The sequence below is a fragment of the Balaenoptera borealis genome, assembly GCF_965194805.1.
Source record: "Balaenoptera borealis genome assembly, chromosome: 1".
NCBI lineage: Eukaryota > Metazoa > Chordata > Mammalia > Artiodactyla > Balaenopteridae > Balaenoptera > Balaenoptera borealis.
Window position 1 is genome coordinate 114,481,756 of NC_138860.1, and position 15,132 is coordinate 114,496,887.

Below are 15,132 nucleotides of genomic sequence, written 5' to 3' on the forward strand. Positions count from 1 at the left end.
ATGATCTCACTGCAGCTATTCCAGAATGCCTAGAATTACCTGAATAAACCAAGTATGATGTACATAGTGTTAGTTTTAGTTCTATGTATATGTTGTCACTCTTTCCTACCCCCTTGCCTCCCCAACTGCCAATATATTTTCTCCCGGTTGTCAGCTAATCTCCTGAAATAGTCCATCTCAAGCATCATCTTGTCCTTTGAGCCAGATCTGGCCATACTGCAGTAGTCTGTTTTCCTTACTAGACTCTGAGCTCTTTGAAGGTAGATACCATCCATATCTTATTTATCTTAGTAGCACAGTGCCAGAGTACTGTGTATATTTAGTGATTTGTTAAACATAGAACAGCCAACAAAATTCTCTCTCTAACACTAGGGGTTCAGAGTACTGGCTGGAATGGGATGAGAGCATTGGCACTTCAGTTGCTGTTGGACTATAGGAAGGAGCCAATGAAGGCAATCCAAAAGTAGCATTATAGGCATTTTGGAAAGAGAAATAAAATATCCTCCTAGTCTTCTTTCAGTCCAGTTGGAATAAAATGGCTAATAATGTTCTTAGTCCAGACCTTAAGGAAGATTGAGTGTCTTTGATTTTGAGTACTCTTTCCAAATAAAGGCATTAATCCATGCTATGGAAATTGGAGTATTTGCTACTAGAAGTATTCTCTTTGTGAGTTCCTACTAGTTATTTCTTTCATTTAAAGATTTTAAAAGATGTGTTAGACTAATACAAGTAGAAGATTAAGAAGACTGGTCACATCTTTAAGAAGTGAAGAAAACTTTTCCTCATTTTCCTGGGGGTAAAAAACTGTTGGAGTGGAGGAAAAAATTGAATCATAGTCTGGAATGGTAACATTTTTGATTCCTATAGCTTAGGAAGCTTGCTGTTTGCTGAGAAGTATTTTTAAAGATTATGTTTTATCATTATAGATCTGTAATTTATATAAACAATATGCTTTCTTAAGAAATGAAACTTTAAAACAATTTTAAAGCATTTTGCGCTAGTTTTCTTCTTTGAGGTTTGGAATTGGGCTAGTTGGGTTGCCTGTCGTAGTCACCTGGGCGGTTTTTATGCCTGAAGCTTTATTGCCTTCTAGCAAGTCCAAAGCAAGGAAAGGTTCTTCCCCACTGGGATCAATTTGTTGCTTTCCCTCTCTGCAGCTTCTACCATAAAGCTTGGACACAGAGTTGGGCATTGACCCCATCTCATGCTGTTCCTTCTGTCTTCCTGTAAGGATTTTTCTTAGGCACAGATTCTTATCAAATGTAGAACCTTGGTTATTTCTTTTATCTCATCCTGGATGTAAAGTGTGTTTAGTTCTCTTGTTGATAAAATTTGAGTATTGAGAGAAGTTTACACTTGAGATTGCTTGACTTATGTGTCTCTAAGAGAGTTTAGACTAGTTTTTCTTCTCAGAGGCTGACAGGTATACCTCAGTTTTCAGATGCTTCCTCTTCATTTTGTACTTCAATATTTAACACAGTCAGATGCTGCTAAGCTTTTTTATTTTGCAGAATTCCTGAATCCAGGGATTTAAAGTTCTTTATGAATGTCTTACATTAGTTTAATTTCATTAATTTCCAAATTAACCTTTCCGTGCTTCCATTCTTTAGTAGCACTGTAGATGTGCTTCCGTTTGTTGTACTGTGAAAAAGAAAACTTTTTTTTTCCTTTAATTAATTAATTTATTTATTTTTAGCTGTGTTGGGTCTTTGTTTCTGTGCGAGGGCTTTCTCTGGTTGCGGAGAGCGGGGGCCACTCTTCATTGCGGTGCGCGGGCCTCTCACTATCAGGGCCTCTCTTGTTGTGGAGCACAGGCTCCAGACGCGCAGGCTCAGTAGTTGTGGCTCACGGGCCCAGTTGCTCCGTGGCATGTGGGATCTTCCCAGACCAGGGCTCGAACCTCTGTCCCCTGAATTGGCAGGCAGATTCTCAACCACTGCGCCACCAGGGAAGCCCGGGTCTTTATTTCTGTGCGAGGGCTTTCTCTAGTTGCGGCAAGTGGGGGCCACTCTTCATCGCGGTGTGCAGGGCTTTCACTGTTGTGACCTCTCTTGTTGCGGAGCACAGGCTCCAGACGCGCAGGCTCAGTAGTTGTGGCTCACGGGCCTAGTTGCTCTGTGGCATGTGGGATCTTCCTGGACCAGGGCTCGAACCCGTGTCCCCTGCATTGGCAGGCAGATTCTCAACCACTGCACCACCAGGGAAGCCCGAAAACTTTTTAATTAATGAAATTGTTTGTTTCTAATTCTAGATTAGATTGCACAATGTACATTCAGCCTTTTCCAAATATATTGCCAAGTAACATTTAGTATTTTCAAAGCTTTATCTTTTTATATAAAAGCCACATATGCTTATATGTGTAAGCAGACAGTACAGAAATATTTAAAATAAGGAGTAAAACTTTCCTCTCTCGCTCAGCCCTGTACTCTCCATAAGTTATCCAAAATGGCTGGTATGTATTCTGCCTTGTTTTGTCACTGTTTTCCAATATGTCTTGGACATTTTTTTCATATATGCATTACATGTAATATAACTGTTTCCTTCTTAATAAATACTTGGGTATATCTCAGGGGTTTTTTTGCTTGTATGAGCAGTGCTGCAGTAAATATTCTTAACTATATCATTGTGATTGTGTGAGAATGTCTATAGGATAACTTGTAGCAGTGGATTACTGGGTCAATGGATGTGTACACTTTAATTTCTGATATATATACTGTAAATGAGATTGTACCACTTAATATTCTATTAGCAGTTTTTGAGAATATTTGGTTTCCCAGACCCTGCTAAATATTAACCAGTGTTTTAATCTTTGCCAGTCTGATCATTGAAAAGTGGTATTTATTTGACTGTGCATTTCTTTGTGAGATTCTCAAAGGCTTGAAATATCACCTTCATCATAGCTTAATCCATTGAGAACATATAATTTGCAAAAGATTTTTTTAATCATTAAATCCATCAATTAACATACCTTCATGTTTTATGTACTGCCTTCAGTTACTTAATATTGAATAACCAGATTGTTTGTCTTTGTTCCCTTAATAAAGCTATTTATTTAGGATAAATATTTTCTTATGATGAATTTCTTTATAGTTTGCTGCAAACTAATGTTAGCATAGTCTGTCTCTTCTGACCTCTGATCTACTGTTCTTTTGAGATGACCATTAAAGCAGACATTTGAAACCTTTTAGAGTCTTCTAGCTAGGCTGAGGACTGTGGGCCTGTCACGTGATGGTAAATATTTGTTTAATGTTTTGTTGATTCATTCAGTGTTTTATGAACTGGTTGCTATAGTTAAATTGGTTGTAGCTCATACTTAGATACTAGTTACTAGTCTGAGGAGGAAAGATGACTAAATATGTAATTACAATCAAATGTGATTAATGTTGTGATAGTCTGTGTCCTGGATTACAAAGATCGTGTCTGTTTTATTTATTGATATATAAGCACTTAGGGCAGTATGTTTATTAAATGATAAAGATTTATTGTATGACTAAATGGAAATATGGAAAGGCCTCCCAGAAGAAGTGACACTTAAACTAAAACTTGGAGGAACTTTTGGTGACTTGTCTAGATAAAAAGTTGGGGAAAGACTGTTGTTAGTAGAGGAAGTGGCACGTGGAAAGGATGAGAGGTAAGAGAAAGGGAAGATTGGTGGAACTGAAAGAAATATGGTATGTCTTGAGTGTAGTGTTCTACATGCAGTGAGGCTGAGAGGAGTGGCTAGTGTCAAGAGATAAGACAGAGGAAGGCTTGAGCTATTTTATTGAGGGTCTTATAAGTCACTTTAAGGAAGTTGGATTAACAGAGTAATGAGATGCCATTCAAGGAGTTTAAGTGTGAGGACGTGATGTGATCAGATCAGGGTTTTAGAAATGTGGAGAATTAAAATGGAGAACAAATTAGTGGAGAAGCTAGATTGGAATCAGGATGACCCGTTTGTAGGGGGAGGCTGCTGGCCTGACTTTAGAGTGGTTGCAATGGAAAAGCTGTAGTTGGATTTGAGAGAGATTTAGACAAGAAAATAGATCAGCTTTGGTGATGAATTGTAAAGGAATTGGTGGTAGGAGAGTAAGGAAGGAGTTGAGGATGATATCCATGTTTCTGGCCTGGCAGTAGTGCGATATTCACAGATAGGAACTGTGGAGAAGAAGCAGATTTATGGAGAACAAGAGCTAAATTTTAGCTATATTGAGCTTGAAGTAGCTCAAGACATCTGAGTGGAAATGTCAGGTGGCAGTTAGATGCAAGAGACCTGTAACTTAAAGAGATCGGAGAGTCATCAGCATTAAATCTTCATAATATCTCACAAATTTATTTTTTGTTTTGATATCTCTCTGCAAGATATTACAAAGCATCTTTATATATGAGCTATTCAGTTGACCTAAAGATTGTTGAAAATGAGATGCTCCATATAAATTTATGAGCTGCTGTTTTTATTAGATTCTAGTCTCTGCTTAAACAAGATTTAATACCATTAATGAACAATTAATCATACTATTGATGGCAATAGTCTTACCAAAGATACTTGAATAGCCTAAGGATATCTTAAATGTGTTAAATCTTGGATTTCCATTAATAGTGCCTAATACATATTAGCTAAATATGAACTCTGATATTTGATAATTTATTTTCCTGCCTGTGTAACAAAGTTTAGGTTAAAATGGTCATGAAGTCTTTTTTTTTTTTTAATTTATTTTCTTTCTTTCTTTCTTTTGGCTGCGTCTGGTCTTAGTTGTGGCACGCAGCAGCTTCGTTGAGGCATGCGGGATCTGTCATTGCAGCGCACACGGGCTCTTCGTTGTGGCTCACAGGCGTCTCTCTAGTTGTGGTATGTGGGTTTTCTCTCTCTAGCTGTGGTGTGCGGGCTCCAGAGTGCGTGGGCTCAGTAGTTTGTGGCATGCAGGCTCTCTCGTTGAGGCGCGCAAGCTCAGTAGTTGTGGTGTGCGGGGTTAGTTGCCCCGCGGCATGTGGGATCTTAGTTCCCCGACCAGGGATCAAACCCATGTCCTCTGCATTGGAAGGTGGATTCTTTATCAGTGGACCACCAGGGAAGTCCTGGTCATGAAGTCTTTAGGTTAATTGTGATTCAGCAAATCATTAGGAAAAAAGGTATATGTGACAGTAGGACTTTGCCTACTTTGTTCACCATTGTATACTCACCATCTAGAGCTGTTCTTGGCACAGAGGAACTCAATAAACATTTGTTGAATAATCAGTCAGTGTTTACATATAACGTTTAATATCTAATCAAATTTTATTTTTAGTCAAATGACAGGCGTGTCAGACAAGTTAGTTCTTCCAACTTAAAAGATTATTCTTTCACTTGAGTAATATTTCTCCCCTTAAATTACCCTGTAACCATTCATATTTATACTGCCTTCCTTCCATTCCAACAAACATATTTCACTTTCTAATCAGAAGTATTTTTTTCAATAAATTTATTTATTTTATTTATTTATTTTTGGCTGTGTTGGGTCTTCGTTGCCGTGCACGGGCTTTCTCTAGTTGTGGTGAGTAGGGGCCACTCTTTGTTGCAGTAAGCGGACTTCTCATTGCGGTGGCTTCTCTTCTTGTGGAGCACGGGCTCTAGGCGCGCAGGCTTCAGTAGTTGTGGCTCGCGGGTTCTAGAGTGCAGGCTCAGTAACTGTGGCGCACGGGCTTTAGTTTCTCTGCGGCATGTGGGATCTTCCCGGACCAGGGCTCGAAGCCATGTCCCTTGCATTGGCAGGTGGATTCTTAAACATTGTGCCACCGGGGAAGCCCTAATCAGAAATATTTTTAATGACATTATTGAAACAGGTCTTCTACTAAAAACACAATCAGTTTGGATACTTTCATTTGTGTATTCTAACATCACCATATTTAAACTGAATCAGTCACCTTTACTCACAAAACCTGTTCTTGCTAGCGCCCCATTCTCGTCATTGAGACCAAAATCCCTCTGAATATTTACATTGCTTACTTTCTGTCTTAAAGATTTGGTCAATTACTAGGTCTTTTTGCTTTTACCTTGTCAGTGTAATGTGTATCTTTCCTTTCCATTCCCATTGCTGTTTTGTTTATCCTCTCTATTGTATTCATCTGTGAATGATATGTCTTTGCTCACTTCATTTTATTTCTGTAAGATCATTTGATTCAGTTTTTTAGGAAGTTACCCTAATTACATTATTTGCTCAAAAAAAAAAAACATTTAACAGCTCCTTAAGGATAAATTTTAATTTTTAGATCTTACATTCAGGAGCTTTCAAATTCATGTTCCAGTCAACTTTAATGTTTCAGCACCTGCTATTTTTTTAAATAAACATTTTGCTGTAGCCTAATTGATTATCATTGTTCTTGGAAAATCCTGACACTTTCACAGTTACTCATATCACCACTCTCATCCTCAGTTCATCTGTACCCTTGAAATTTAACTCATCCAAGAAAGTTCAACTTAAATCTTGGCTCTTTCTTGAGGACATAGTCCCTAGGAAGTTACTTTCTCTGTATATCTGTGATGATTGTAAACTGAACAACCTATTGATTCAATGACTTAAAAGCATGACAAGATAATAAATAAGATACTAAATAATAACATCTCCTACAGTACCCTTGGCAGGTGATAGGCTCCTATATTTTTTGACTGACTGATGAAAACTAAAACTATGATAACCTTAGATTTATTTCATAAACAAAAGTTTATATAGTGTTTACTGTCTCCACAGTTGACAAACAAGCAGATTTTTTTTATCTGATTGATTAAAACCAAAACCATGATAAGCCCAGATTTCTTTTATTTAACATTATATAGTGCTTACTATATGCCAGGCATTGTTATAAGCACTTTATGAAATATCAACTCAATCCTCAGTTTTCAGGTAAAGAAACTGGGATAAAATGAGTTTAATTGACTTAGCAGTGGAAGGGCTGAGAATTGAATCAGGTAGTCTAGCTTCAGAGTTTGTGCTCTTAAAGGCTTTGTATGCTGCCTCTCATAAGAGCTGTGGAATAATTTTGCCATGAAGAAAAGAAACCATGTATAAAAAGCTGTAATCAAATATATAGTCTTATCTCATTTAGACTCTCACCCATTTCTCCTTCACCCTCATAAGAAGATATTATTTTGGAGCAATAATACAGTGTTGTTGCCCACCTACTCTCATTGGTAATTTTATTTATTTTTTATTTTTTCATTGATAATTAAAAAAAAATTAATGTTGATACACTTTCACACTTAGAAAAGTTACTAGATAGTATAAAGGGCTCCTCTGTACTCATCCCCAGATTCACCAGTTAACATTTTGCGACATTTGCTTTATTTGTGTTTTCCTTATCTGTATCTATACAAGTATTTATTTGTTGTCATTTTTCTCCTGAACTATTCGAGACTAATTTGCAGACATCATGTCCATTTATCTGTGAATACTTCAGTATCTATTTCCTAAAAATAAGGACTCTGTCAGGAAGTGTACCATTGGTGCAGTATTATTGTCCTATCTAATCCATAGCTCATGTTAAAACTTTACCAGTTGTTTCAGTAATGTCCTTTATATCATCTTTTATTTCTCTTTAATGATCTTGGCATTTTTGAAGAGGGCAGTTTAATTTTGATGTAATTGTAGTTTCACGTGCAGTTAAAAGAAATAATACAGAGATCCCTGTACCCTTTACCTAATGGTAACATCTTGCAAAAACCGCAATACAATATCATACTCAGGATACTGATATAGTCAAGTTATGGAACACTTCCCTCACAAGAACCCCGAGGGATGCCTTTTTATAGCCAACTTGCTTCCCTTCCCGTGGTCCCCTAATCCCTTGTAACTAGTAATCTGTTTGCCATTTTTATAATTTTGTCATTCCAAGAATGTTGTACAAATGGAATCATACAGTATATAACCTTTTGGTATTGGCTTTTTTCAACTGGCACCATTCCCTCAAGATTCATACAAGTTACTGTGTACATTGATTCGTTCATTCCTTTTTATTCTGAGTAGTATTCCACGGCGTCAGTGTACCACAGTTTATTCACCTATTGAAGGACGTCTGGGTCAATTCCAGTTTGGGGATATTATGAATAAAGCTAATATGAACATTTGTGTATAGGTTTGTATGTAAACATCAGTTTTCATTTCTATAGAATAAATGCCCAAGAGTGCAATTGCTGGGTTGCATGCTAGTTGCATGTTTAGTTTTATCAGAAATGGCCAAATTGTTTTCTAGCAGTGTATAAATGATCCAGTTTCTCCACATCTTTGCCAACATTAGGTGGTAGATGTCACTTTTTTTTTTTTAGCCATTTTGAAAGGTGCGTAGTGATATCTCAGTGTGCTTTTAATTTGCATTTCCCTAACGGCTAATGATGCTCAACATCTTTTCCTGTGCTCATTTGCATTTTTATATTCTCTTAGGCAAAATATCCGTTCATGTCTATCACCCATTTTCTAATTGGGTTTTTTTGGTTTTTTTTATATTGAGTCCTGAGAGTTATATACTCTACCCACTAGTCCTGTGTCAGATATGGGGCTTGTAAATGCTTTCTCCTGTTCTGTAGCTTGTGTTATCTTCTTAACACGGTCTTTTGCAGAGTAGAAGTTTTAAATTTTGAGAGACCCATCAATTTTTTCTTTTTGAATTGTGCATTTGGTGTCAAGTCTGAGAACTCTTTACCCTAGATCCCGAAGATGTTTTTTGTTTTGTTTTGTTTTCTAAAAGTTTTATAGACTTGCATTTTACATCCAAGTTCATAGTGATCCATTCTGAATTAATTTTTTACAAGTTGTAAGACTTAATTCAAGGTTTTTTTTTCTTTACCTATGAGCATCTAATTGCTCTAGCACCATTTTGTTGCAAAAGGCTACCTTTCCTCTGTTGACCTGTTTTTGGATCTTTGTCGAAAATCAGTTGGGCATATTGGTGTGGATCTATTTCTGGGTTCTCAGTTCTGTTCCTTTGATCTATATGTCTGTCCAATACCATGCTGTATTGACTACTGTAGCTGTATAGTAGGCCTTAATTTAGGGTAGAATGATTCATCCCACTTTATTCTTACAGATTGTTTTAGCTATTCTAAGGCCTGTATCTTTTCATATAAAGTTTAAAATAAGCTTACATGTATCCACCAAAATCTTTCCTGGGATTTGATAGTATTTGCATTAAACCTATAGATTGATTTGGGAAGAATGAAATTGAAATCTTTACTATATTGAGTCTTCAATCTATCTTCCATTTATTTAGGTTGATTTCTTTCATCAGCATTTGTAATTTCAACATACAGATATTTTGCATGTTAAGTTTGTACCTGAGTGTTTCATTTTATTTGGATTGATCGTTAGTGGTATTGTGATTTTAATTTCAGATTCTATATGTTCATTGTTAGTATATAGAAATGCAATTGCTTTTTTTCCTTTGAGGTAAAATTCACCTAAAATAAATTATTAATTTTAAAATATAAAATTCAGTGACCTTTTAGTGAATTTGCAATATTGTGCAACCATGACCTCTAACTAGTTCCAAGGTACTTCGACACTCCCAAGGAGGAGATCCTGTACCCATTAAGCAGTCACTATTCATTCCTCCCTCCTCCCAGCCCCTGGCAACCATGAATCTGCTTTCTATCTCTGTGATTTTCCCTATTCTATATATTTCATGTAAATAAGATCATACAGTATGTAACCTTTTGTGTCATTTTTATTTCACATAATGTTTTTTAGGCTCATCCACTTTGTAGCAGATGAGTACTTTATTCCTGTTTATGCCTGAGAAACATTCTATTGTATGACTAGGCTAATTTCTTTATCCATTCGTCTGGTCTGTGGATGGGCGTTTGGGTTGCTTACACTTTTAGGCTATTGTAAATAGTGCTGCTGTGCACATTTGTGTACCTTTGTTTGAATATCTGTTTTTAATTCTTTTCTATATATACGTAGAAGTAGAATTAACGGGTCATGTGATAATTCTGTGTTTTAACTTCTTGAGCAACTGCCACACTTTTCCATGGCGACCGCACCATTTTATATTCCCACGAGGAATGTACAAAGATTCCTATTACTCTGTATCCTTGCTAACACTTATTATTTTTCATTTTTTGGATTATAGGCATGCTAATGGGTATGAAGTGGTATCTTATTGTGGTTTTGGTTTGCATTTCTTAAATGACTAGTGGGGTTGATCATCTTTTCATGTGCTTCTTGGCCATTTATAGATTGTCTTTGGAGAAATGTCTATTTAAGTCCTTTGCCCATTTAAAAAATTGGATTGTTCATCTTTTTGTTGTTGAGTTGTAGGGGTTCTTTATATATTCTGGAGACTAGACCCTTATCAGAAGAATAATTTGCAAGTATTTTCTCCCACTCTATAGAGTGTCTTTTCATTTCTTAATGTCCTTTGATGCACAAAAGTTTTCAGTTTTGATGAAGTCCAATTTATTGTTTTGTTTTTTGTTGCTTTTGTCATATCTAGGAATCCATTGTGAAATCCAAGGTCACGAAGACTTATTCCTATGCTTTCTTCTAAGAGTTTTATAATTTTAGCTCTTATATTTAGGTCTTTGATCTATTTTGAATTAATTTTTGCATATGGTGTGAGGTAGGAGTCCAACTTTATTCCTTTGGATGTGGATATCCAGTTATCCCAGCATCATTTGTTGAAGAGATAAGACTTTTCCCATTCAGTGGTCTTAGTGCCCTTATTGAAAATCAGTTGGCTATTGATGAATGGGTTTATTTCTATACTTTCAATTCTATTCCATTGGTATATCCTTATGTCAGTACCACATTTATTATTGTAGCTCTGTAGTAAGATTTGATTTCGGAGATTGAGTCCTCTAACTTTGTTCTTCTTTTTTAAGATTGTTGTACTGGCTATTTGGGATCCCTTGCAAATTCATATGAACTTTAGGATCAGCATTTCTATTTCTGAGAAAAACACTGTTGGAATATTGATGAGGATTGCACTGAATCTGTAGATGGCTTTTAAGTGGTAGTATTGCCATCTTAACAATATAAAGTCTTCCAGACCATGAACACAGGATACAGGATGTCTTTTCATTTATTTATGTCTTCTTTAATTTCCTTTAACTATGTTTTTTAGTTTTTTGTGTATTAATTTGCTTCTTTATTTAAATTTTTCTCAAGTATTTTATTCTTTTTGAAGCTATTGTAAATGGAATTTAAAAATTTCATTTTCAGATTTTTCATTGCAGCTGATTTTCCTATATTCATGTTGTATATTGCAATTTTTTCTGAACTTGTTTATTAGCTCTAATAGGTTTTTGTGTGTGTGTGTATTATTTAGAGTTTTCTTTATATAAGATCATGTCGGCTGCAAGTAGAGATAGTTTATTTGTTTCCGATCTGGATGCCTTTTATTCCTTTTTCTTTCATGTTTGCCCTAACTACAACCTGTTACACAATGTTGAATAGAAGTGGGAAGAACAGACCTCCTTGTCTTGTTCCTGATCTTAGTGGGAAAGTTTTCAGTCTTTCACTATAAAGTGTGATGTTGGCTGTGGGTTTTTCATAGGTGGTCTTTATCAGGTTGAGGAACTTCCCTTATATTCATACTTTATTAAGTGTTTTTGTTGTGAAAGGGTGTATAATTTTGTCAGATGCTTTTTCTGCTTTTATTGAGATGCTCTATTGGTTTTTGTTTTTCAGTCTGATAATGTGGTATGTTACATTGGTTGATCTTCTTATATTAAACTACCATTGAATTCCTGGGATAAATCTCAAATGGTCATGATACATAATCATTTTAGTAGGTTATAGATTTATTTTGCTAGTATTTTGTTTAGGATCTTTGCATCCATATAATAGGGAATCTTGGTCACTAGTTTTCTTTTCTCATGATGTCTTTGAAATCAGTTTAATGGTGGCCTTATAGAGTTGTTAGAAAGTGTTTCCTCTTCTATTTTTGGTAGAATTTGAGAAGGATTGATTATTAATTCCACTTGAAATGATTGGAAGAGTTCACTAGTGAAACCATCTGGTCTTGGGCTTTTTCTTTTAGGGAGATTTTTGATTACTGAATCGATCTCTTTACTTATTATAGGTCTTTTCAGATTTTCTATTTCTTCTTGAGTTATTTTTGGTAGTTCATGTGTTTCTAGGAATTTGTCCATCTCACCTAGGTTGTTAACTTGTTAGTATACAATTGATTGTAGTATACTCTTATACCCCTCTTACTTCCATAAGGTTGGTAGTAGTGTCCCTCTTGCATTTCTCATTTTAGTAACTTGAGTTTTCTCTTTTTTTTTCTTGGTCAGTCTAGCTAAAGCTTTTTCAGTTTTATTGATCAAAGAACCAATTTTTGGTTTCACTGATTCTGTTATTTTTCAAATCTCTATTTTATTTCCACTCTAATCATTATTATTTCTAGCATTTTGCTAGTTTGCAGTTTAGTTTTGTTGTTGTTCTTTAATGTGTAAAGTTACATTATTGATATGACATGTATCTTTTTTAATGTAGGCTTTTATAGTTATAAATTTTCCCCTGAATACTGCTTTTGCTGCATCCCGTAAGTTTCAATACGTTGTGTTTTCATTTTCATTTATCTCAGAGTATTTTCTTATTCCCTCATGAGATCTTCTCTGGTCCATTGCTTGTTTAAGAAGGTGTTTTTTATTTCCACATGTTTGTGAATTTTTTAGGTTTCCTTCTATTACTAATTTCCAGTTTTATTCCATGTAGTCGAAAAAGATACTTTGTATGAGCTCTCTCTTTTTAATACGTGGAGACTTATTTTATGGACTAACATATGGTCTGTCTTAGAAAGTGTTGCATGTACACTTGAGAAGATATGTATTCTGCTCTTTTTGAGTGGAATGTTTTGTATATATCTGTCAGGTCTAGCTGACTTATATTGTTGTTGAAGCCATTTATTTCTTTATTGATCTTCTGTTGGATTTTTCTATCCATTATTATGAAACTGGGGTATTGATGTATCCAGCACCTATTATTGTAGAACTGTCTTTTTTCATTTCTGTCAGTTTTTCTTCATATATTTTAAGTCTTGATTGTTAGGCACATATATGTTTATACTTGTTGATTTTCATAATGAATTAACCCTTTCATCAATATATAATGTCCTTCTTTGTTTTTTGTAACAGTTTTTGTTTTGAATTCTATTTTGTCTTATATTAGTATAGCAGCTGTGGCTCTTGTTTGGTTGATATTTGCGTGGAATATCTTTTTCCATCCTTTCACTTTCCATCCTGTGTATTTCATTAAGTGTGAATCTTGTGAACAGATACAGTTGGATCATTTTTTAAATCATGCCAATTGCTACCTTATCATTGGTGAGTTTTGTTTAGAGTACTTACTGATAAGTGAGGACTTTTGCTATTTTGCTGTTTTTTGTATACATATCTTATAACTGTTTTATTCCTTATTTCCTCTATTACTGCCCTTTTAAAAATTGTGGTTTAAAAAAAACCCATATAACATAAAATTTACCATCTTAACCATTTTTAAGTGTACAGTTCAAGAGTATTAAGTGTATTCACATTGTTATGAAACAAATCCAGAACTTTTTCATCTCAGGCATCTGAAACTCTATACCCATTGAACAACAACTCCCTTTTTTCCCCCTCCTTTCAGTCCCTGGTAACTACATTCTACTTTCTGTTTCTATGAATTTGACTACTTTAGATACCTCATACAAGTGGAATCACCAATATTTGTCTTTTGAGACTAGCTTATTTCACTTAGCATAATGTCCTTAACATTCATCCATGTTGTAGCATGTGACAACATTTTCTTCCTTTTTAAGGCTATATAATATTCCATTCGGTGTACATACTGTGTTTCCTTTATGCATTCGTCAGCTGACCTTTGGGTTGCTTCCATGTCTTGGCTATTGTGAATAGTGCTGTTATGAACATGGGTGCGCAAATATCTCTTCAAGGCTCTTTTAAAATTTCTTCTGGGTATATACCTAGAAGTGGGATTGCTGGATCGTATGATAGTTATATTTTTAAGTTTTTGAGGAACCTCCATACTGTTTTTGCACCACTTTATAATCCCGAGTGCACACCGTTTCCATTTTGTCCACATCTTCATCAACATATGTTATTTTGATAGAACCATCCTACTAGATACGAGGTGATACCTCATTATGATTTTGATTTACATTTCTCTGATAATTAGTGACGTTGAGCATCTTCATATGCTTGTTGGCTAGTTATAGATCATGTTTGGAGAAATGTTTATTCAAGTCCTTTGGCCAGTTTTGTAATTGGGTTGTTTGTTTTTTGTTGCTATTGAGTTATATGAGTTCTTTATATATTCTAGATATTAACTCCTTATCAGATATATAACTTGCTAGTATTTTCTTCCTTTCTGGAGATTGCCCTTTTTTTTCTATTGATTGTATCCTTTCATGCACAGAAGTTTTTAAGTTTGATGTACTTCCATTTGCCTGTTTTTGCTTTTGTTCTCTCTGCTTCTGGTGTCGTATCCAAGAAATCATTGCCAAGTCCAGTATCATGAAGCTTTTCCCCTATGTTTTCTTCTAGGAGTTTTATAGATTTAGGTCTTACATTTAGGTCTTTGATCCATTCTGAGTTAATTTTGTATATGGTATGAGATGAGTCCAACTTCATCCTTTTGTTTGTGTTTATCCAGTTTTCCCAGCACAAGTTGTTGAAGATACTGTCCATTCTCCATTGAGTTGTCTTGGCATCATTATTGAAGATTATTTGACCATATATATGGGTATATTTCTGGACTCTCTCTTCTATTCCTTTGGTCTGTTTGTCTGTTTTTATGCCAGTACCAGAATATTTTATTTACTGCAGCTTTGTGATATATTTTGAAATCAGGAAGTGTGAGACCTGCAACTTGGTTCTTCTTTTTCAGAATTATTTTGGCAATTTGGGATATCTTGAGATTTAATATAAATTTTAGGATGAATTTATCTACTTCTGCAAAAAATTAAATGCTACTGGGAATTTGATGGTGATCAAATTGAATCTGTTGATTGCTTTGGATAGTTTGGATATCTTAAATAAGTCTCCCAATCCATGAACACTGGATATCTTTCAGTTTATTGTTTTCTTTCATTCCTTTCAGCAGTATTTGTAGTTTTCATTGTACAAGTCTTTAATCTCGTTGGTTAAGTTTATTCCTATTTTACTCTTTTTGATGCTATCAT

At 35.1% G+C, this 15,132-nt stretch overlaps 1 protein-coding gene across 33 annotated transcripts in view; it reads left to right on the forward strand.

Annotated features, from left to right (window-relative positions):
- Window positions 1–15,132, forward strand: part of ZNF644 (zinc finger protein 644) — a 124,495-nt gene that overhangs the window by 40,053 nt on the left and 69,310 nt on the right. Inside the window, exon 1 of one of the 33 annotated variants that reach the window (XM_082382923.1) lies at window positions 4,733–4,828. The exons of the other annotated variants lie outside the window; for them this stretch is intronic. The gene's annotated coding sequence lies outside the window, so the exon portion shown is untranslated. Of the gene's footprint in view, window positions 1–4,732; window positions 4,829–15,132 lie in introns of those variants that run through there. 33 annotated transcript variants of the gene reach the window in all.